Source organism: Pleurodeles waltl, chromosome 4_2, assembly GCF_031143425.1.
Source record: "Pleurodeles waltl isolate 20211129_DDA chromosome 4_2, aPleWal1.hap1.20221129, whole genome shotgun sequence".
In the NCBI taxonomy this organism is placed as follows: domain Eukaryota; kingdom Metazoa; phylum Chordata; class Amphibia; order Caudata; family Salamandridae; genus Pleurodeles; species Pleurodeles waltl.
Window position 1 is genome coordinate 880216654 of NC_090443.1, and position 22627 is coordinate 880239280.

At 47.4% G+C, this 22627-nt stretch overlaps 1 protein-coding gene across 1 annotated transcript in view; it reads left to right on the forward strand.

The window, feature by feature from the left end:
* SHISAL2A (shisa like 2A) overlaps nt 1–22627 on the forward strand; it is a 354318-nt gene that overhangs the window by 49600 nt on the left and 282091 nt on the right. The gene's annotated exons all lie outside the window — the stretch shown is intronic.

Consider the following 22627-nt stretch of genomic DNA (forward strand, 5'->3'; position numbering starts at 1 on the left):
CCCCTCCCTCACTCGCCTCCCCCTCTCTCACCCCTAGCTAACCCGTTCGCTATCTACCTCCCTCACTCCTCCTATCTTCCTATCTCTCTAGCTCCCTATCTCACTATCTAACTCCCCCACTCTCCACCTCCTCCTACCTACCTATCTGTCTATCTATCTATTTCCCTATCTATCGACTTCTCTATCTATTTTCTCTATCTATTTCTCTATCTCTCCCCCCCTCCCGCCACCCCCTCTACTACCTATCTCCCTATCCTCTCACTCTACCTCTCTCCCTCACCCACCTCTACAACCCCCCCTCCCCTATCTTCACAACCCTACTCCTATCTCTCTCCCTAATCTCCAAACCTCCTAACACTCACCCTCCTCCACCCTAAACCCCCTCCCCCAGCTCCTCTCACTCTACCTGTCCCCCCCCTCCCTCGCGCTTTCCCGCCGCGACCTCCTGCACGCCCCCGCCCCCCAGCTCCCATTCGCCCCCAGCTGACCCCTCCCCCCCTCCTACCTCTTATGGCGGCCGCTGCGCGACAGTGGTAGCGACCCTTGACCCAAGGGTAGGTCGCTCCCCCTGCCGCTGCAGCTCCTCCAAGTTCCCGAGTTCCTGTGTTCCTGAGACCCACCTAACTGTAAGTACCCCCCTCCTCCCAGCCCCTCGCCCTGCCCCGCGCCACTCACCTTCTCTCCTGCTCCTGCTTCTTTTCCTCCTCTCTGTCTCTTCCTCCTCGCTCCCCCTCTGCAATCTTCTTCTGTGTTCTTCTGTTCTTCTCTTCTGTTCTTCTGTTCTTCCCTTCTGTTCTTCTGTGTTCTTCCGGTCTTCTGTGTTCTTCTTCTCTGTTCTTCTCGGTGCTTCTGTGTTCTTCTTCTCGGTTCTTCTGTGTTCTTCTCTGTTCTTCTCTGTTCTTCTCTGTTCTTCTGCTCTTCCGATCTTCTGTGCTTCTGTTCTTCTGTTCTTCTGTTCTTCTGTTCTTCTGTCTTCTGTCTTCTGCTCTTCCGGTCTTCTGTTCTTCTGTCTTCTGTTCTTCTGTCTTCTGTTCTCCTGTCTTCGGCTCTTCTACTTCCTCCGTCTTCTTCCCCCGAGCCTGCCCTCCTGCTCCTTCCTCATCCCCCTCCCTCACTCGCCTCCCCCTCTCTCACCCCTAGCTAACCCGTTCGCTATCTACCTCCCTCACTCCTCCTATCTTCCTATCTCTCTAGCTCCCTATCTCACTATCTAACTCCCCCACTCTCCACCTCCTCCTACCTACCTATCTGTCTATCTATCTATTTCCCTATCTATCGACTTCTCTATCTATTTTCTCTATCTATTTCTCTATCTCTCCCCCCCTCCCGCCACCCCCTCTACTACCTATCTCCCTATCCTCTCACTCTACCTCTCTCCCTCACCCACCTCTACAACCCCCCCTCCCCTATCTTCACAACCCTACTCCTATCTCTCTCCCTAATCTCCAAACCTCCTAACACTCACCCTCCTCCACCCTAAACCCCTTCCCCCAGCTCCTCTCACTCTACCTGTCCCCCCCCTCCCTCGCGCTTTCCCGCCGCGACCTCCTGCACGCCCCCGCCCCCCAGCTCCCATTCGCCCCCAGCTGACCCCTCCCCCCCCTCCTACCTCTTATGGCGGCCGCTGCGCGACAGTGGTAGCGACCCTTGACCCAAGGGTAGGTCGCTCCCCCTGCCGCTGCAGCTCCTCCAAGTTCCCGAGTTCCTGTGTTCCTGAGACCCACCTAACTGTAAGTACCCCCCTCCTCCCAGCCCCTCGCCCTGCCCCGCGCCACTCACCTTCTCTCCTGCTCCTGCTTCTTTTCCTCCTCTCTGTCTCTTCCTCCTCGCTCCCCCTCTGCAATCTTCTTCTGTGTTCTTCTGTTCTTCTCTTCTGTTCTTCTGTTCTTCCCTTCTGTTCTTCTGTGTTCTTCCGGTCTTCTGTGTTCTTCTTCTCTGTTCTTCTCGGTGCTTCTGTGTTCTTCTTCTCGGTTCTTCTGTGTTCTTCTGTGTTCTTCTCTGTTCTTCTCTGTTCTTCTCTGTTCTTCTGCTCTTCCGATCTTCTGTGCTTCTGTTCTTCTGTTCTTCTGTTCTTCTGTTCTTCTGTCTTCTGTCTTCTGCTCTTCCGGTCTTCTGTTCTTCTGTCTTCTGTTCTTCTGTCTTCTGTTCTCCTGTCTTCGGCTCTTCTACCTCCTCCGTCTTCTTCCCCCGAGCCTGCCCTCCTGCTCCTTCCTCATCCCCCTCCCTCACTCGCCTCCCCCTCTCTCACCCCTAGCTAACCCGTTCGCTATCTACCTCCCTCACTCCTCCTATCTTCCTATCTCTCTAGCTCCCTATCTCACTATCTAACTCCCCCACTCTCCACCTCCTCCTACCTACCTATCTGTCTATCTATCTATTTCCCTATCTATCGACTTCTCTATCTATTTTCTCTATCTATTTCTCTATCTCTCCCCCCCTCCCGCCACCCCCTCTACTACCTATCTCCCTATCCTCTCACTCTACCTCTCTCCCTCACCCACCTCTACAACCCCCCCTCCCCTATCTTCACAACCCTACTCCTATCTCTCTCCCTAATCTCCAAACCTCCTAACACTCACCCTCCTCCACCCTAAACCCCCTCCCCCAGCTCCTCTCACTCTACCTCTCCCCCCCCTCCCTCGCGCTTTCCCGCCGCGACCTCCTGCACGCCCCCGCCCCCCAGCTCCCATTCGCCCCCAGCTGACCCCTCCCCCCCCCTCCTACCTCTTATGGCGGCCGCTGCGCGACTGCGCAGCGGGCGCGCGCCAGAGGCAAGCCCGTCTGCGCCCGTCCGCGCCTGGCCCGCGCCCAGCGCCATGACCCCTGGTCCCCAGCTCCCCCAAGCCCCGCTGATCCGCTACGACCCACCACCCTCCACGCCCTCAACCCAGGGCGCTCCAAAACCTGCTTCCTAGCTCACCCCAAACGCACCCATGGACCCTTCGCCTGCAACTCCTGCAAACGCATCTTCCACCACGCAACTACCACGACCACAAGCCCACGCGCCATCAACCACCTCAAGTGCATCCTGATCAACGCTCGTTCCGTCCACAAGCACGCCGTTGAACTTTGGGACCTCCTGGACTCCACAGCCCCGGACGTCGCCTTCATCACGGAGACATGGATGAACGCCTCCTCTACTCCAGACATCGCTACCCGCCATCCCCGAAGGCTACAAGATCTCCAGAAAAGACCGCACCAACCAAGTAGGAGGAGGTGTCGCCATCATCTTCAAAGACTCCATCAGCGTCACCACCTCCACCGAAGACCCCCCCCTCGCCGCTGAACACCTGCATTTTCAGATTCGCACCGACCCAAGGACCACCCTCAGAGGATCCCTCGTCTACCGTCCTCCCGGACCTCGCGCCTCTTTCAGCGACGCCATCGCCGACTTCATCTCCCCGCACGCCCTCGCCTCACCGGACTACATCCTCCTAGGCGACCTCAACTTCCATCTGGAACAAAACAACGACCCCAACACCACCACCCTGCTCGACAACCTCGCCAACCTCGGCCTCAAACAACTGGTGAACACCGCCACCCACATCGCCGGACACACGCTCGACCCTATCTTCTCCGCCAGCAAACACGTCTTCTTCAGCCACACCTCTGCCCTACACTGGACCGACCACAGCTGCGTCCACTTCACATTCCGACGCGAGACCTCCCACCTCCGCACTCAACCCATCCCTCGTCGACAGTGGAACAAGATCCCTGAAGAGCAACTCTTCTCCGCTCTCGCCGCCAACCAACCCACCCTCACCACCGACCCCAACGACGCAGCTCTCAACCTCACAAACTGGATCTCCAACTGCGCTGACAACCTTGCTCCCCTCAAACGCACGCATCGACAGACCAACACCAAAAAACCTCTCTGGTTCTCTGACACCCTCAAAGAATCAAAGAAAACTTGTCGTGCCCTTGAGAAGGCCTGGCGCAACGACCACACCGCTGACAACATGACCGCCCTCAAGAACGCTACACGCGAACACCACCACCTGATCCGCACTGCCAAAAGGAACTTTTTCACCGACAGACTAGACAAAAACAGCCACAACAGCAGAGAACTCTTCAGCATCGTCAAAGAGTTCTCCAACCCCAGCGCCAGCGCCAACGCCGTCACGCCCTCACAGGATTTGTGCGAATCCCTCGCCACTTTCTTCCATCGCAAGATCAGCGACCTCCATGACAGCTTCGGACACCAGACCCAACCATACACCACTGAACCCGCTTCCCCAGACATCACCCTCAACAACTGGACCCACATCAACACGGAAGAAACCAAATCCATCATGAACTCTATCCACTCCGGCGCCCCTTCGGACCCCTGCCCGCACTTCATCTTTAACAAAGCCGACGACATCATCGCCCCGCACCTCCAGACCGTCATCAACTCTTCTTTTTCTTCTGCTACCTTCCCCGAATGCTGGAAGCACGCTGAAGTCAACGCCCTACTAAAGAAACCTACGGCTGACCCAAGCGACCTGAAAAACTTCCGCCCCATCTCTCTTCTACCTTTCCCAGCCAAGGTAATAGAAAAGACCGTCAACAAACAGCTGACCACCTTCCTGGAAGACAACAACCTGCTCGACCCTTCACAAACCGGATTCCGAACCAACCACAGCACGGAAACCGCCCTCATCTCAGTCACAGACGACATCAGAACCCTGATGGACAACGGTGAAACAGTCGCCCTCATTCTCCTCGACCTCTAGGCTGCCTTTGACACCGTCTGTCACCGCACCCTAATCACCCGCCTACGCTCCACCGGGATCCAAGGCCAGGCCCTGGACTGGATCGCCTCCTTCCTCGCTAACCGCTCCCAAAGAGTTTACCTCCCTCTGTTTCGCTCAGAACCCACCAAGATCATCTGCGGCGTACCTCAAGGCTCATCGCTCAGCCCGACACTCTTCAATGTCTACATGAGCCCCCTCGCCGACATTGTACGCAAGCACGACATCATCATCACCTCCTACGCCGACGACACCCAACTTGTACTCTCCCTCACCAAGGACCCCGCCAGCGCCAAGACCAACCTACAAGAGGGTATGAAGGACGTCGCAGATTGGATGAGGCTCAGCCGCCTAAAGCTGAACTCTGAAAAAACGGAAGTCCTCATCCTCGGCAACACCCCGTCCGCCTGGGACGACTCCTGGTGGCCCACGGCCCTCGGCACCGCACCGACCCCCGCAGACCACGCCCGCAACCTCGGCTTCATCTTGGACCCTCTTCTCACCATGACCAAGCAAGTCAACGCCGTGTCCTCCGCCTGCTTCCTCACTCTCCGCATGCTCCGCAAGATCTTCCGCTGGATCCCCGCCGACACCAGAAAAACCGTGACCCACGCCCTTGTCACGAGTCGCCTGGACTACGGCAACACCCTCTACGCCGGGACCACCGCCAAACTCCAAAACCGCCTGCAACGCATCCAAAACGCCTCGGCCCGCCTCATCCTCGACGTACCCCGCAACAGCCACATCTCCGCACACCTGAGACACCTGCATTGGCTCCCAGTCAGCAAAAGGATCACCTTCCGTCTTCTCACCCACGCACACAAAGCCCTCCACAACAAGGGACCGGAATACCTCAACAGACGCCTCAGCTTCTACGTCCCCACCCGCCCCCTCCGCTCCGCTGGCCTCGCACTTGCTGCCGTCCCTCGCACCCGCCGCTCCACGGCGGGTGGGAGATCTTTCTCCTTCCTGGCGGCCAAGACCTGGAACTCCCTCCCCACCAGCCTCAGGACCACCCAGGACCACTCCGCTTTCCGGAGACTCCTAAAGACTTGGCTGTTCGAGCAGCGATAACCCCCCCTTTCCCCCCTAGCGCCTTGAGACCCGCACGGGTGAGTAGCGCGCTTTATAAATGTTAATGATTTGATTTGATTTGATTTGAACTACCTGCAAATAGTGCACATTAATTACCCTTCCTCTTGTTTAGTGTCCCACTTCCAGTTTAGTTATCTATGCTAAAGTTTTGTTTCAAGATGTTTAAATTGTTCTCTATTGACACAAAAACAAGAATCTGCTGACAATATCAACAATGCAAGCATGCTTCCTCTGTATTTGCTTAACTCATGAGTTTATGTATTTGTATCAAAACCGAAAGAGTTGTCCAATTGTAATTCTAACTCATGTGATAATGCAATGCACTGATACACCCTGTAAATGCCACTTATACTAATCGTTGCACAACCATTATTCAATTATCTTGCTAAGTTTACTATCTTCTCGTAACAATACATGTACACAAATGCGTATAAGCTCACTTAATGAACTTCATTACAAAGCAATCAATGCAAAAAAATGATAATAAAAACAGATTCAAACAAAACAAACATGAAGCAGCAGGTATCTGAGTACAAGGACAAGATAAACTCATTACTAGAAGACCTTGAAAAATTGGGAAAAGAGATTGTCTGGCTCAAAGATAAACAAGAGGAGATGGAGGATTACCGAAGATGATCCAATTTACATATAAGAGAAGTTCCAGTGCATCATGAGGATAGTGTAGGGTTTACTTCTCTCCTTAAAAGACTAATAAAATTGTATGTGGTTCCTGACTATGCTCAGGATTTGACAATCATGCATGCACACAGAGTTCCAGTTCAAGCTTCTTGTCAAGCTAAATACCCTAGGACCACGTTGGTAAACTTCTCGGACTATAGGGTGAAATAAATTAAACTGACACGAGCTATCAAGGAGAAATCATCATCTACACACAATAGACCATTGCTTTCTGGATTTTTTTGGACATTACAGCAAAAACGGCCTGAAGGTGAAAATAATTCAAAAGCATGATCTCACAGTTTCAGGAGGCTGGTGCACAAGCATCAATTATTCATTTTTCTATGCTTAGAGTACTGTACAAGGGCATATTCCAAATTTTCAGTATGGTAAAAGAAGCTGCATTGTTTCTGAAATCTATAGGTTAAAATGCTGCGTTGGTTTTGGATGAGGAGAAGATAGGAGTCTAAAAGCAGATGGGAGAGTTGGCACTGAGTCCCACCATGACAACTCAAAAGCCAGCCAGGAAGTTATGAAAGAGTAGAATGACCAAAATTCTACCACTGTGGAATTCCAGCCTTGGCAGAAAGTGTGGATGATGGAACCATTGGAACCTGGGACCCTCCAGGACCGCTGGACTGGACCCTAAGAGGTGGTTGAAAATAAGAGTAAGGCTGACCTTAAGACCCTCAGGCATCCCCACATAGTACCTCAAATCAATCACCTTAAACCCTACTTCAAGAGGTCTGAGGTCACCATGCTGTTGGTGACTGATGGAGCTGAGGAGGAGGAGAGTGAACCTCTGCCTGACCTCTTAGCCTTCAAGGAGAAGAATGGTTGTGTGTAAGGAGTAATACTTTCCCCCACTCTGACTCCTGAACAGCACAGGGACTGTTCCCAAGTGTTGAAACAGTACTCCTCTCTTTTCTCCCTTAGTCCTGGAATTACCCACCTGTGTACCCATGATATGGACACATGGTACAACCTCCCTGTCAAGAACAAATCTTACCGTTTGTCGATAAGGTGAGGGTCAGCATCAAGAGCGAAGTCTCTAAGATGCTGGAATTGGGGGTGGTAGAACCCTCCAGTAATCCTGTGGTTCTGGTACCAAAAGCTGCCCCCTCAAGAACCACACCTGAACTGAGGTTCTGTGCGGGTCATATATGGCTAAAGAAATACTGATGCTCACCTCATTCGCTGGGAGGATGAGCTTATTGACAGGTTGAGGCTGCCCAGTACTTAAGTACCTTTGAGCCGACATGAGGGGACTGGCAGATTGCCTTAACGGAAGGAGCCAGGGAGAGGTCCACCTTCTCCACTCCAGAGGGACACTATGAGTTAAGGGTGATGTCCTTTTGACTAAAGAATGCTCCTGCCACCTTCCAGAGGCTGGTGAACCAGGTCCTTGCGGAGTTGGGAGGCCATCTCAGCTGCTTATCTGGATGACACCTCTGGGAAGTGCTTCTCGGAAGTGCTTCTGGCCCTGCTACAGCCAGACCCAACCAGCCAGTGAGTGCCAGGTAGGGCAGGGGGTGGTGCTGTACTTGGGACACCTGGTAGACGTGGGTAAGGCATAGCCCCTCCAGGCCAAAATTGAGACTATCCTGGCCTTAAATCCTCCAAAGCCCAAACTAAGGTCAGATCATTCTAGGACCTCACTAGGTACTATAAGGGGTTTGTCAAGAGATAGGGCACCATTGTTACCCCCTTGGCTGAGCTGACTTCTAACAAGGAGCCAAGGAATATGATTTGGACAGAGGCATGCCAGTATGCATTTGACTCAGTGAAGCAAGCCATGTGCACAGCCCCTGTGCTCAAGGCCCCTGACTTCTCCAATGAGCTTATTGTTCAGACAGATGCCTGAAGGCATGGAGTAGGGGCAGTGTTATCACAGCTCAATGAAGAAGGCCCGGACCACCCTATAGCCTTCGTCTCTAGGGGGTTACTTCCCCGGGAACAGAGGTGGAGTTCTATTGAGAGAGAAGCATTTGGTGTGGTCTGGGTCCTGAGGAAGTTGAAACCATACCTGCTTGGCACTCACTTCCTGATTCAGACTAACCACAGACCCTTCAGGTGGCTCATGCAAATGAGGGGTGAAAATCCAAAACTGTTGAGGTGGTTCATTTCCCTACAGGGCATGGCCTTCAGGGTGGAACACAGACCAGGGGTAGAAAATGGCAATGCTGATGGTCTAGCTAGGTGTTTCTGCCTTAATGATGAGAACTCCCTAGATGTTGGGTAGCTCTCCCAACTTTCAGCTTGGGGGGGGGCATGTGGTAGACCTGGCATCCCTAGGGTGGTCTTACCACAGACCTTTTGCCTTTCACCTACTGTTTATATCTGTATCTTTTGTTGGACCTAGGACTCCGAGCACTTTACCACTGCTAGCTAGTGCACAAGTGCATGCTCTTCTTGGCATAACATGGTTCCACTGGTGTGTCCATACTTGCATATTTACTTGTAAGTCCCTTATAATGTGGTATCCTCTATACCCAAGGCCTGCAAATTAAATGCTACAAGTAGATCTGCAGCACTAATTGTGCCACCTAGTTAAGTAGCCCTGTAAACATGTCTCAGGCCTGCCACTGCAGACACTGTGTGTGCAGTTTCACTGCCACCTCGACTTGGCAGTTAAAACCTCTTGTCAAGCCCTAAACTACCTTTATATTACATATAAGTCACCCCTAAGGTAGACCATAAGTAGCCCTTAAAGCAAGGTGCTGTGTAAATAAAAGGCAGGGCATGTCATTTTAAGTTTTACATGTCCTGGTAAAGAAAAACTCCCAAAGTCGTTTTTCATTACTGGGAGGCCTGCTCCTCTCTTAGGTCAGCATTCCTTAGGAATTCCCAGGTTAGGAATTCCTTAATATACTTTTAAGCTGTAATTCCTTATCAGAAAGGAGTAGTTACCTCATTTTTCATATCATTCAATCAATCAATCAGTGATTTGTAAAGCATGACTGATCACCCGTAGGGTCTCAAGGCACTGTTTGTGGGTGTACTGCTCAGTTGAAGAGCCAGGTCTTGAGGTTCTTCCTGAACTGCTTCAGTGATGCGGTCTGCCTGAACTTGAGAGGTACTGTGTTCCATGTCCAGGCTGCTAGGTAGGAGAAGGATCTTCCTCCTGCTGTGCTTTTTCGGATCTTGGGAATGGCTGCAAGGGTGAGCTGGGAGGAACGGAGATGTCTGTTGGGTACGTAGAAGGCAAGGTGGTGGTTGAAGTATGCTGGTCCTATATTGTGCAGTGCCTTGTAAGAGTATACCAGGAGTTTGTATGTGATGCGCTTGTTGACTGGAAGCCAGAGTAGGTCTCTGAGTTGGGAGTAAATGTGGCTGTGTCGGGGAATGTCCAGGATGAGTCTGACTGCTGTATTCTGGATTCGTTACGGTCTTGATTGTAGTTTCTTGGTGATGCATTGCCGTAGTCCAGTTTGCTAGTGATGAGTGCGCGGGTGACTGTCTTCCTCGTGTTGGAGGGTATCCGCTTGACATTTTTTCACAGAAGTCGAAGTAAGTGGAAGGATGATGATGAGACGGTGTTGACTTGGCGGGTCATTGATAGAGAGGAGTCTAAGATGATTACCAGATTGGATCATTGGAATGGTAATGATAAATCCTCTTTACTGGTAAAGTCATATTTATTATTACTATTTTAGAAATGTACTTTTTAGATAGTGGGCATTTCTCTGCTCACTGCTCTGTGTGCCTGATAGCCTGTCTCCAATATACGTCTGGGCTGGGTGACAGCTACATTTGTGCATTCCTTCCAGACACCAACAACACAGAACACTCAACTGCATCAACTGCATCTGCATTCATCTGCATACTGGTGGGTCTTCCTGGGCTGGAAGAGTGGATGGGAGCTCACACCACCATTTCAAGAGGCAAGTGCCTGACCCCACACAATGGGCTGATTACCACCCACTGACTGGAGGCAGGGCTGGGTTGAAAGGGGAACTTGTACACGTCAGAAGGATCCTTTGACGTCATCCCCCACATTCAAGGCACTTTTTAGTATAAGAATTGAGGCTCTGACCCCCTGAAATCAATATACTTCTGGACCTGAAGGAAACTCTGCTGGAGTAAAGGCTGCTGTGCTCAAAGGAATGCCACCTTTCTGTGCCTGACTGTGCCCAGGAACTGCTGCCATTCTTTGCTGAACCGCCCTGATGCTTGCTGACCCCTGCCCAAAGGAACTAATGACAACTCTAGAGTGATTCTAATGGCTTGTTGACTTGCCCCTGTTCTTCCTGGAGGTCTCAGGGACATCAGGGACCTTGTGAGTGGCTCAAAGATAGCTCGCTGCACCATTCCTCAAGCACCCACTCTCCACTTCATGGGAGCATTCCTGACTGACTGGCTGGAGCCAGAGTGCAGTGCATAATTGCAATACCCGCCCCACTTTGGGAGAAGTAGATAATTACTTTCTGGGTCTCCCTAGCGAGTGTGGCACTCTGTACAGTCTCCACCCAACAAGACCTTTCTGGTTATTGTGAAGAACTCCGACATGCTGGGCTCGACTTCGCTGATCCCCAATGGCAACTGTAGGCGAAGATGCCCTGTACAGTTGACAAAGCAACTGCAACATGCTGTACGCACTTGCACCACATCACACCCAAGCCCAACTCCTCTTTCAGTGGCAATGCCTTCATCTAACCATGTACTTCAGTGTCCTGGCCTGTGAGAGTGCATTTAGTTACTTGACTTGGACCCGAGAGGGCCTGACGTTGTTGCATTGAGAGACATACATTTTATTCATATCTATGATACTGCCCCAGTGGGATCATGTTTAATTTACGAGAAGTGAATCAATTTCTAGGACAGCCATATTCAACTCATTCCCCAAATTACCATAAACACTCCAAGACAAGTCTTGTTTAAAGCACTGCATTTGATGTATTGAAAAGTGAACAAATCTTACTCTGTTGATTGGATTTTTGTTGTTTTGGTCTTGTTCAGCTCAGATAAATATTATCTCGTTTTCTAAACCTCTGTGGAGTCTTTTTGTGGTGTTCCCATTGTGTTGCTGGGTGTGTGTTGCACACATACTTTACACATTGCCTCTTAAGTTAAGCCTGACTGCTCTGTGCTAAGGTACCACGGGGTGAGCACAGGTTAATTTAGGGTGTGTATGTGACTTACCCTGACTAGGACTGTGGTGCCCACTTGAACAGGGTGCATTACACTGCCAACTACAGACCCAATTTCCAACATTTATCCTTACCAAATGTAGTATAGAATGTGCTGAAAGTTTATTAGTGGGGCCAATTGGCATTCAAGGGTGTACTGTATAAGAGGAAAGTTAAAGAGCAAAAATCTCAGCTTGAAAAACAGGTAGAAGCAGCACATGAAAAGTTCTTGTAGCAATATATCAAGAAGATAGAAATGGGTTTGAAAAAGCTAAGCATGCATTAAGTGATAATTATTACATCGAGGTATGTGAACAACTCTACTTAATGCAAATGATTTATGAAGAGAGTAAATATTCTTGGACGTTTATGGCCTGGCAAGTCCAAGGGAAATTAGCGAAAAGTACTATTCACACCCTAAATGTCCCCAGACTGATCTCTACTGTAAGGAGATGGAAAAACATAAATGAGATATTTCTTGAGCATTATGAGGAGATTTATAACTATACTTGGACAGTTGATAATAAGGCACTGAATGTATTTTCAGGGAGATTGGGCATGACTATACACCCTAAGGAAGATAGGCGAAGTCTGGGTAGTGCCTTTAGTAAGGAATAGTTGAAGGAGGCAATTCAAAATTTGCCAAATGGTAAGGTGTGTGGTCCTGATGGTTTTTCATCTGAGTTTCATAAAGAGTTTTTGGATGTGTTAAGTATATATATCTGCTGTTGTTAGCGTATTTTATATTAGTGAGAGGGCCAATTCTATTTTCTTTTAACGTAGGTAATGTGGTCAGCTATTAAAAATAAAATGTGAAAGAATGCAGAAGAAACTAATTCATACCGTTCCATAACATTGTTAAATTCAAACTGTAAAATGATTCGGAAATTATCGCAAATATATTTAAGGTGACATCTAAACTGTTACATGTCCACCGGACATATATAACAAACAGATATAACAAATATGCATTATTTAGCATGAGCTCTCGAATTTTTATCCCTCAGCCACATTCCAGCAACTATGTTTTTTTATTGGACGCTGAGAAGTCCCTTGACCTCGTGCCCTAGGAGACGCTTTTAAGTCTTCTAGAGAGATTTAGGTTTTTACTCCCAGGTCACAAAATATATGTAGAGAAGGTACGAAAATGTAGAGGCAAAAGTATTTATTAATGATTCAAAAGAGGGGACCCTGAAAGTGTGACACTGGATCAGTGGCGTAGCGTGGGGAGTGCAGGGGGGGCCGGCCGCAACATCTGGGGGGGGCGCGCTCGCACTCGCGAGTGCTAAAATCCACGAGTTAGGGGGCGCAAATTACTTGCCTTGCCCCCGGTGCTGACAACCCACGCTACGCCACTGCACTGGATTAGACAGCAGTGCCGCCTATGTTGTGTTCTTTTTGCCTTTTTTCACTAAACCTCTGGCAGTTGATATTTGGAATGATGGGCCGATTCAGCCACCTGTGCCACAGTTAGATAAGATAAAACTTTATGCAGACAACTTAATGTTGATTTAAGACAATAGGAAGGTACAACAAGAACGAATTTTTGAGATGTTATTGGATTTCAAGCATAAGGAGGCCATACAATTAACAAAACTGAAACTGAAAATATTCTGTGCAACAGTGGGCCAGATATTTCATTACCCGAACTGAAGGTTTGTACTTATAACCAGCCCAAACACTATCTGGGAGTCAGCTACCCAAGTATTGTTGAAGGTTTGTATGATTTAAGATACAAGTCTCTGTTATCTAAAGTACAAGCTTTGCTGACAGGATGGAACAGGAGTTGCACTGACAAAGATGTCGATTCCCTCCTTGTGTTTTTTTCTCTCTCGGCTATACCTTGTGTGTTAAATGCTGCACTTGTTAAGGAAATGGAATCCATTTTCTCATCTTATATCTGGCAAGTGCCAGACTAGCACTTAGTACTTTATATAGAAGGGTGGAAGAAGGTGGGTTAGACCTCCCTAACTTGAAAGAATATGACTATGTTTATTTTGCACAATATGCTTTTAGATTCGAAAAATGATTGATCCATATTTGATTTTTAAGAAAAACCTGATGAATATGATTTTAAGCAAAAATAATATAATTGATATTTTAAAATTGTCTGAAACCCCCGGTAGGTTTGTTATAAAAGTCTATGATGTTTTTTAAAAAGCCAGGTGCAGTTTTCTAAAAACTATTCCACTGCCTATATAAATGTGGCAACGCGCTTGTCCTATTCTGAGTGGGGTTCAAAGGTAAAGTATTGATCAAAGTACTTTACTTAAATGGAAGGCAAAGTGATTTTCAAAGATGTCAGTTTTTATTATAGGACACAGGTGAAAAGCCTGGCGCAAAATAAATAAAGGCACATTCAGGAGATAATTACTGATTGCACTGGTCATATGATACTCTACGTGTTAGGCTAAAATCATATGATGTAATTTGCTACTTAAGACTAAAAATATTGTCATTAATTTAATTGAAACTCTAGCTCCGCAGTGGCCAGGCGACTAGAAAAAAACTTTGCAAAGTATAGGAGTTGATATTTATCAAATGGGAAAAAAACTAAAGATTTGTATTGTCCATAGAAGTTTGGGATAAAGTTAATAAATTTAATTTTTCAGCACTCAGAGGTGCCAATTGGCAGACAATACAATTTTATAATAAGTGGCTGATTAACCGAACTCCACAATTCCTTCGGAACATTAATCTAGGACCGTCGCCCAGTGCTTCAGATGCAAATCAATAGAAGAAGCAAACTGGTCCCACATTATGTAGCATTGTGAAGTTCTATGTGATTTTTGGGATACAATCTTTCAGTATTAAAAGGTGAAGCTGCAAATACAGATTGTTCCCAGACCCTCCTGGTGCTATTAGGCTATGACCCTACACTAAGACTGACCCCAAAACATTAAAAACTGATCTACGGCTCAGTGTTGGTGGCTGGAGCTGTACTATTGCAAAGGTGGAAATCACAATGAATCCTTTCTATTGGAGAGTGGATTGGGAGAATAAAGAAAGGAAGAGAAAATGAGTGTCCGTGTGGCACTTGCTTTGGAGGAAATGAATGGTTTAATAAAATATGGACTCAATTTATGGTTTGAGGCATAGGCTAGTAAGGCTTGACAGAACAGGGGTATAAGTATTGTGGTGTGTAAAGGCAAAGGAAAGATCACAAAGATGGTTGCTTCTCAGGCGAGGGTAATAATTCAAACGTTATTCTATCAGGGGGAAGATTAAGGGCCTGATTACGGCCTTGGCGGATGGGATACTTCGTCACAAATATGATGGATATCCCATGTGACGTATTACAAGTTCCAATAAATCCAATGGAACTTGTAAAACGTCTGGCGGGATATCCGTCACGTTTGTGGAGTATCCCATCCGCCAAGGTCATAATCAGGCCCTATATATGTTTAGCAAAGTCATGTTCAAGTAGGTCGTTCAAGGCGTCAAGGAATTATTGTCAGCAGGAGATGGTGCAATGTGTTTAATGATTTTCCCCTTAGAAGTATGAATTAGATTGTTCTTAGATCAGTAAGTGGTCACTAATTGATACGCCTCTATGAAATTAATTGTGTCAAATTATTTATTGTACTTCACTTAGATTGTTCTTAGATCAGTAAGTGGTCACTAATTGATACGCCTCTATGAAATTAATTGTGTCAAATTATTTATTGTACTTCACTTAAACGTATGCTAACATTTGGACCTCCGATATAAAAATAAAATACAATTAGCTTCATGCATCCGCCCATTTCCATTCACTTTAATTTATGCTGAAGTATGGACCTTCGATATATAAATATAATACTCTTACCTTCATGCATCCATCCATTTCCATGTGTACCTCGCCTACCCTTATACAAGCACATGTATATCCACTAACCCAAGCCAAACATCCATCAACCGAGAACCAAGTATCTATTTATTCACCCACACTTACGTTCATTAGGTTATTCAACAACACAACGACATGCAACAATTTAAAACAACAAGGAACCCATGTACCTAAACCAAGCCAGACCTCTTGTTTTGCTAAACTATATCTTTTTCTAATGGTGGTGCTCTGAACTAGTGCCATACATCTGCCCATCACAGCTGCTGGAGCCTTCTCTAATCACACAACAAAGCCACTCATCTGCAGCTGCGAAGCCAGTCAGACTCTTGCAGGCATCATACGGTTGCGTGTTTCACATTTTTTGTACCATTTCCCACCATTCTCCTATCCACCACTTATCTCACCATTCGTCTGTGCCTTAGGTCCCAAATTATTCATTGCTAAAGCTGCTTGCTTTTATTATATTGCTAACTGTATAAAATATTATATTGCTTGTACTTTATATATTATGATAGTGTGCTTTTCATTCATGCATTTATGTATGAGATAGTGTTCAGCTTCAGCCCAATTTTTTTACTATGGCTATTCATATGCAAGATTGTAAGAATTCCCATGAGTTTTTCACACGCTGTATCATCATCATTTAATCTTTATTCGATCAAAAAGATAGATCATAAAAGATGCATGCAAGAAACCTCGTGGTTAAAAAAAAAATTATAACATATATATATATATACATATATATATATATATATATATATATATATATATGTATATATATACACACACACATATGGTCACTGTAGATTGAGGGGATGACCTCTCCCCCGTGATCAATGGTTTTAGATTCCGAGAGGCGAAAACATATCAATTGTTGTGCGATTACCCCTCCCAGTGAATGCAGAAATTACTAATGTGTGAGAGTTGGGAACTACACTTTCTAAATCTTAAGGCGCCAGAAGGGAATATAAATGGTGACCCCTAGCATCCATTGCTGCAAAATGTACTACCTCATTAACGGTATCAAGAGGAAGTGACGCTAGTGGAGGTTGGATGCCCAGCTTGGCATTAAAACCACCTACCAAAAGGCGATTAGTGATCTCCCTGCCTGCATCTTCTTCTCCACTAAAGAGTCAATTAAGGAGAATAATCCTGTAAAGTACGCATTACCCCGGTTGTAAGATCATTATTATAATAATTCAACACTAGAGCCCTAAATCTAGTTCTCCAGTGTAGATCAAAGGCCTAAACCCCGTCCATTTCTGTCAAAATAGAAACAATTTTACATCCAATATTGACCTTAACCTTAAACCAGGTCTTCTTATCCCCTTTAACACTACCCACAAGAGAGGGAGTAATGGGGAAATTAAAACACATAAACTCATCAAAAGCAATTTCAGACACATCTTAGGTTTCTTGCATGAACGCAACATCATAATTATTTGTAAACACATGCAAGCCCTCAATTTGTAGTTTCGAAACCAAGCTGGCAACGTTCCAACTAAGGAATTTTATACTTATATCATTCCTGCCTCTGGGAACCCTAATCACACCCACATTTATTCCATTACAATCCAGCAAAGGAATATTAGAGTCAAAATCTCGATGCGAGCAGCCATGGGCTATTGACAGGGGAAAGGTGGTTACACAACCCAGGTTATAGGCACTCATACTAGGATTAATCTTAGTAGCGATGATACTGCCACCAGAATCAGATGCCATTCTGGATTGTCAATCAATATATTTCAGGCCCACAAGGGATGAAAATCCATTTTGTAGGGGAAGGTGGCAATTCAGTAGCAGCCTAGTTGGATATTGTTAAGGGGCTATACCCCCATTATTACCACTTACAAAGGCGATGGCTGAGTGTTTATAAAAAAACAAGTGGCAGAATCATAATCGGACTTGTTTTCCTCATGCCAACTCTGGCTAAAGCCAAGACCTCACCTGCTACAGAGGCTACTAGAGGGTTACACAGAATTGCCTCTCCATAGAACCTATAGCCCCACCCACCGTACAGAGAAAATCTCATTGAAAAAAGTCCCATTGGCAACTCACTTTGATATTCAGCCAGAAGATTACGATATTTTTAAGCACTGATGTCGTTTCCACTGAGTCCACCGGGAGGCTGGGTAGGTTGGCTAAAACAACAATGTAAGGTCAGGAGGCAGGTGGTAAAATAGTCACAGAGAGGAAGGCCAAGTTTCGCCGATGTCCTGCTGTCTGGTTGATAGAAATGTTAGAAGCCTGATGCTCGCCCTCCTGTGGGGCCCGATGCTCACTCTTCTGTGGCAGCAAATTTACAACGGTGACTGTAGCCCAGGCAAAGATATTAGCAATACCTCTACCATCAACTTCCGCGGTATCAGTTACTGATTGAGTAACCAATGTTGTGGGGAGGGGGAGTGAAATTGTCAACACCGTGGGGCTGTGGCTTCTGAAGGGGGACAAAGCCACTTTCTACCAATTTTGAAAATTTACTTAAGTTGGCCACGATGCCAGCAAGCTGGTCACAAACTGCGTACAACTTAGTGTCCAGAAGTTTGCTAAGACACGCACTCAAGGTGACCCAGGGATTGGTGTTCATAGAAGGCAAGATTAACAAGTCGTTAGTCTTATGTGACCCTGTTGTTTGCCCAGGTTTGGGTAGTGTAACTCTCTGCACTTTTTTCCTTCTTTTGGTCGTTGGCCCAACATCAGGCGAACAAACATTGGTTGTCGTACTGTTAATAGGAGCAACTCTCTCCTCTGGCCCGATACTTACAGAACAACTGTCGCCAGTACAATCCCTCATTGATAACTTGTGCGTACTTAAGAACTGGGGCATAGCACCAGTAGGATCGGCTGGGCTTTTAGCAGGGGACCTTAGCACCTTAGGGATGAACAGGGTATTAAGGTCCTCAGACACGAGTGAAAGCTGGCGCTGGCGCCAACGTAATTTAGTTTGATACAAGGTCCACCAACGCACTAAGAAGCTGTCAGTCGATGAATAAAGGTGGGTTTGTGAGCCCAAGATGGCACCGGTAGTGGCCTTTCTTTTGCCCAGTTTAATCACCAAATCCTCAAAAAAGCAAGAACAAAAATAGTTGTTTGTACACAGTACCTTGAGAAGAGAAGGGCAAGTAAGTCAGGCTTTATGTGGCCCAAAGGAGGGAACCAAGAAGATGGGCCTGGCCCGGCCTCTGGCTGTCTATGACGGGCCCGTCTTAGTCCAATCTTTGTCTGGGTGCATCCAGCACGCGTCCTGCTCTGCAGGACCCAGAGCATGACTTTAAGCTGCTCCTGTTGTGGAAAGGGCATTGGTGGATCCTCAATGCCACAAGTGAGACTGGGGCATGTAGTTAAGAGCCATCAGGCACTGGTATGAGTTCCCCGTGCTGCAGGACCTGGAGTATGACTTTAAGTGCCTCCTGGCACAGAAAGAGTGGCGGTTGCTCCTCAATGCCGCTAGTGAGGCTGGGGCATGTAGTCAAGAGCCACCGGTAAGAGTTCCCCCAAACACTGTATCAGAAATCATAGGGAAACATCTCACAGGTCTTCAGGTAACTTGTACCAAAAGCTCAATTTGATCTCTCTAAGAGACAGTCATACATGCTTGTATTCAAGTCTTGTATCTACCAAGTAAACTGGCTGCATGTTTCTAGGATCTTTTGTTCTTTTTATTTTTATCTTTTTACACTTTGAAGACGGAGCCTGGCGTTATGAGCAGAGGCAGACTGCCTGTACCATATTGGTATGACATAATGTACTTCACCTCACCCAGTGGCTGACAGTAAGGTGCTAATTCTAATAGTGGAGACATTGGAACTTGATTACAAGTCAGTTGAATTTGGGTACAGGGATGCCACAGGCCTGAAACTACCACTTCTATCTGGTATTCCCTCACCTAAATCCAGTATTAGTAGTAAATCCCCATAGAATAGGGATTAGCTTTGTAGGCTTGCTTTTCCAGGTAAACTTCCAAACAGAATTCCCCATTCCATGTTGATTTCAGCTTGCATGTGCTACCTACTTTTAGCAGGTGGTAAATGGGAGAGGGTTGGGGAGGGTAGCAATAGGCAGAGGAGGGTTCTATGCTCCTTCCATGCTGTAGAAGGGTGTGAGTTGTGGTGACTGCTACCCAATCATTCTGCAATTTTACGGTCTGTACTTTTTGTCAAGTAAAATTAGTCCTAGGGCCATATTACATAAAGTGCACTGGGCTGCACAGTAGAATGCCCGAGGCACTTTGGTATTACAGAAGGGGCCATAGACACTTGTGCGGCCCTTCTGTAATATCAGTAGCACAGGTGCACATATAGCGCCAGCGCTATCATCAATGGGTGTTCCCTCATGTATTCCCTCATTTGAATGGGGGTGTGGCCCCATGCAAATGAGGGAATCACTTTGCCTCTGCGCTAGTGCCGTATTGCCGATTTGGGCGCAGGGGCAAACATACCATTGGAAGGCGCACTGAAAGTGTGCCACAATAAGGTGGTGCACTGAAAGTGCACCTTCTAAAGGCAGCCCACTGGAGGATCAAAAGGGACCCCTCAGACATCCCTCCTGCACCCACCTATAAGGGATCTCCAATCCTCCTTGAAAGTGCAGGCAGGGTGCCGCCTGCACAGAGAAACATGGAGCGGCTTTTCTCTTAAATGTGCTGCCCCGAAAGCAGCACGATTTTGTAGCTGCTCTGGGGGCAGCGCAAGCCTTGTAATATGTTGTACTTTCCTTGTTTGTGCTGGGTGCACCTTTTCAAAGGTAATACGGCCCCAGGTGTTCTAGCACTAAGAAAATCCGCGAACACTTGTTCATTTGTCATCGGGCAAAGCGGTATCTCTTAAATTATTTAAATTTTTATAATAATATGAACATTCTGTCATTCCTTACTGCCACTGTAACTGTGCTATCTGACATCATACATCTCCATATGCTCTACCCTAGTTTGGTTTCTATTAAAATCCTCTTACTTTACTCGAGGCATCTTGTGTCTGTGCTCACTCTTGAAAAGTACTAATGGGAGGCAGAAAAACATACTGGTTGTCTGGCAGGTGTTGTCTGTTACTAAAATTGACTCTTTCCATGTCAATTTGGGAGAGTTGCGATGATTAGAGGCCAAGGGAAATCTATTGGGTGTGAGCAAAAATTGTTTCATGACCAGGATTCAGCTTATACACTTATGATGATTAATTGACAATTAATTTACAAGCCACACAACACAACACAGCAAGATAGCTTGCTATGTTGTGTGACACAGAGGGCAGGAATCCGCCACATCTACTAAGAAATGACACATTTCTGCCCTCTTCCTGCACCCGCACACTGAGTGCAGCCGAGCACCAACACAGGCACCCTTGTGCCACGGTGCAAGGGTGCCTGCATTACAGAAGGAACACCTTCCTGCACAAAAACAATTCTCTGAGGCTTTTTCCTCTTTCTATGTTTGTGTGAGGAAAACATCGAGAATAAACACATTTCTCCTCATTACTCCTCAACTGTGAATGAATAGCAGTTTTACTAGTCTTACTAAATATGGGAATGCACCAGAATGCATGGGTGGAGGGTGGAACAGCCATGCTCTACCCCTGGAGCGGCGCACACAGCAGTGACTTGCACTGCCTTTTGTTTCTCCAGATTTCGTAAGCCACACAGAGCCATGAAAGGTGGCTTTGTGTGACTCTGAAAACCTCATTGAAGTTGCTCTGCTCTGCCTTGCGTGATGCAACGGTAACACAAGGGCTTCATACATCTGGGCCTCAGATTACACATTCTACCCATCACTTATTAAAGTAGGGATGTAGGACTCAGCTTTTTTGTGCCACTTTGTCGCATGAGATTGACTTGGGATCCAGCCTTCTCCCAGAAACTGAGTTCTGCTCTAAACGAGGACACAAAGGGCCTCATTCTGACTTTGGTGGGCGGCGCAGGCCGCCCGCCAAAGTACCGCCGTCAGAATACCGCTGCGCGGTCAAAAGACCGCCGCGGTAATTCTGAGTTTCCCGCTGGGCTGGCGGGCGACCGCCAGAAGGCCGCCCGCCAGCCCAGCGGGAAACCCCCTTCCACAAGGATGCCGGCTCCGAATGGAGCCGGCGGAGTGGAAAGGGTGCGACTGGTGCAGTTGCACCCGTCGCGATTTTCAGTGTCTCCTATGCAGACACTGAAAATCTTGGTGGGGCCCTGCAGGGGCCCCCAGCGGCCCCACAACACCGCTACTGCCAACCAGGTTGCGGCGGTCAAAACCGCCGGAACCAGGCTGGCGGTAGCAGCGCCGCCATGGAGGATTCCTCAGGCCAGGGGAAAACCGGCAGAAAACCGCTGGTTTCCCTTTTCTGACCACGGCTTTACCGCCGCGGTCAGAATTGGCCTGGATGCACCGCCAGCCTGTTGGCGGTGCATCCGCGGTCCCCGGCCCTGACGGTCCATGACCGCCAGGGTCGTAATGACCCCCAAAGTTCTTGTGCGTGTATGTATCATGAAGGTGGAGCCTTGACAAGAACAGAGAAGCTAGGTTTTGCTTAGTGGTGTATAGCTCAAAGGCGGCAGACAGGAGAAAGGCAGGCAGGAGTATCATCAGGTGAAACTAGAATCCAACCATGGCACAGTGTAGCCAAAGACCGGTAGAAAAGGCAAACCCCAAGGTGGAGGAGAGGATGTGCATGTGGTGTTAGGAAGACTCATCAGGAGGCAAGTGCTGTGGTCAGCCAATAATGTGGTATACAGCTCCATCCTTCTGTTTTAAACAAGGTGGCATCATCCTTGCACCCTCTATGTGTTAGCCAGCGTTGTCTTGGGGCCTTGGTGAATACTTCTGTCCATGCTGTGCTCAGCAGCCAAACCCTGCCATGCTGCTGGTAAGTATCCATGATTTGGGGATGTGAGGCAATGGTCAACGAAAGGAGGGTCACGATCATGAAAGAGATCTAAGACCTAAAAAATCCCCTATGATTGTATGAAAGAATAGAACACATTCCTATGACCGTATCAAGACATTAACCTGGTCTCCAGGCACATACTTACTTGCATATTAGGAAAGTGTTCTATATAGGCACTGTAAGCCAACATGTATTATTCACATTCCCCTCCCCTACATTCTGGCATTGCTGTAAATGATAAATTCAGCACTGCTTATTCACTCCAAAGCCTTTGAATCTCTTAAACTGGAATATACTTATGAACTGTAC